Source organism: Scylla paramamosain, chromosome 1 (assembly GCF_035594125.1).
Source record: "Scylla paramamosain isolate STU-SP2022 chromosome 1, ASM3559412v1, whole genome shotgun sequence".
Lineage (NCBI taxonomy): Eukaryota > Metazoa > Arthropoda > Malacostraca > Decapoda > Portunidae > Scylla > Scylla paramamosain.
Window position 1 is genome coordinate 35,502,693 of NC_087151.1, and position 2,500 is coordinate 35,505,192.

At 35.6% G+C, this 2,500-nt stretch overlaps 1 protein-coding gene across 1 annotated transcript in view; it reads left to right on the plus strand.

Annotated features, from left to right (window-relative positions):
- The window catches only part of LOC135104686 (zwei Ig domain protein zig-8-like), a 114,177-nt gene that overhangs the window by 110,734 nt on the left and 943 nt on the right, over window positions 1-2,500 (plus strand). The window lies entirely within an intron of this gene.

Consider the following 2,500-nt stretch of genomic DNA (forward strand, 5'->3'; position numbering starts at 1 on the left):
AATACGATTTTGCAGTTCTTTAAAAACATTTGTCAATTGATTTACAGTAATGCCCGAAAGCACATTAGTTATTTTAGCTTTCAAGTCGTCTAACGAACAAGGTTTGGTTGCATACACAATTGTTTTCACATGTCACCATAAAAAAAAATAAATGAATAATAATAATAATAATAATAATAATAATAATAATAATAATAATAATAATAATAATAATAATAATAATAATAATGGAGTCAAGTCTGGCGAACGTGGCGGCGTAGCCTCCACGTTCGCCACCGTTTTTTTTTTTTTTCTTTTTGTGTGGTAAGACAAAAAAAATCTTCACAAGGCAAGTGGCGAGCACGGAAGCACAACTACAGGAAGTGATATTTGAATTCCATTAGTGTTTTAAATCTTCCAAGATTTTAAAACCAGAGATAGCATAGAAAACCATATTAGGAATAACTTCTATAACGAGCAATAACAAACATAAAATAATTAGAGGGAGGAGATGAATACACAAAGATTCTTCCACTGTCGAGTTGTCTGCAAACATCTAAGAGAAGAGTTCAACTACGGAGAAATAGATGACAGTGGAGCCATTTCGATGAAATGAAGGAGGAAAACTTAAAGAAATATTGCCAGAGATGTTTTTGCCTAAATGCCAGAAGTTATGAAGAGAATGTGAAGTAGCTAAGATTGGTTATTTCCTATGGATGAAAGCTTTAGACAAGCTGGAAACCATGGCATGATTCTGAGCAGAAATATAGCTCAATGGGAATACATTTTAGGAGATGGAAGGCTAATGTACTGTTTGTGAACCCTCACTTTATCTTGCACAGCACGAGAGCAAGTTGAATTGAATTAAAAGTAAGTGAAATGTAGTCTCCCATGAAATGATCATCTCTGTTATGCGTTCTGCACAAACAGATGTCTCTGACACTGTAGCAATATTCATTCAGGGAAAATCAGAACAGCGCCGTCTCCTCCTCCCACTTAACAGAATTGCAATATCAGAAGCACCTCCGCCTTGGTGGGTTCAGAGGAAGTACTGCAGCTGTATGGTACGACAGGGAAATATGATTGATCAGGGAGGCCCTACAGACGAAACAATTTGACATTATATACGTACTTAAGTGCTAGAGGTTAGGAAAAGGTCAATAATATTAGGCGTATCTCCGAGGCAATCTGGTGGTAAGTACTGAAAACATCAAGTATAGAGATTTCTTGTTCTCAGCTTTGGAAGTGTAGAGTCGAAGAACTTCTACAGTACCGTACCCACATTTCAGACTGCCTTGAAGATGCGCCTGACATTTTTTACCTTTTCTTAGCCTCTAACCCTTCAGCATATTCTGTCAAACTTTTCTCTGTTGGGCTTCTCTGATCAACCTTATTTCCCTCTTGTGGAAGTTACGTGAGAGACACTAAGCACAAATTAAATTTAGTGAGAGAGTAACAATCAAGTCTTACCCAGATATTGGAAATTTCTGAAAACTCAAATATGTGGACACGAAAGCACGTTATATCGTTGCGTACATGGACTTACAACTAAACCTGGAAACCTGGATTGATACTGAGGATAGAGAAAGTCAGAGGGAACAGAACAATTTGCTGTCTGTGACCTCAGGCACACAAGTTTCATTGAGGAATATGAAATGAGACTTGGTGACGTTCCACAGACTGGAAGTAAGATCTAAAACTAAGAAAATTGCAACAGTTAATATAGAAAAAAGTTAAAGAAGGTATCTGTTATCGAAGGACCACCTGGTTTGGGGACATTCATGGTCCCCTCCCGATATCGAGGTTGCTTTACCTTTTTCTTGCAATGAACAAAATTTTGGTGGTAAGAGTATATAAATATTTGTTGCGTATGTAACGTAGAATTGATATTAATAAGTGTTGTCTTTAGAAAGCAGGTTGCAATTTCACCTTGTACTATAGACGCTAAAAAAAGGAAAAATGTAGAGGGGACAAAGGGAATGGCAGCAGCAGGTATGCAGACCCATATCCCCCGCCATGAATTATAACGTGTGTGTGTGTGTGTATATATATATATATATATATATATATATATATATATATATATATATATATATATATATATATATATATATATATATATATATATATATATATATATATATATATCATATGAATGAATATATTCTTTGAAAAAAGGAGCAGTGCATTTCATGAGAAATATAAATATATTTTTTAAATCATTATGTTACAAACTGATAGAACTGATATTTTCATAAGACAACGTTCAGTGCTACACGACATATCTTTTACTACAAGTTACGGCTATGGAATTAGGATATGCCACCATGATCTTAGTTGTTCAGCCATATAGGAGATCCTATATGGCAGATCCTCCAGGAACCCTAGTGAACGTTTTCGCTGCGTCCATCTCCCCGAAGTGCTGACCTTCATTAATTATTTGACCTTCAAGAGAACAAGGAAGATATTAAATGTCCATGATCCTTCGGGTAAAGACTACAAATAGCCTTTTGTTTTGTCA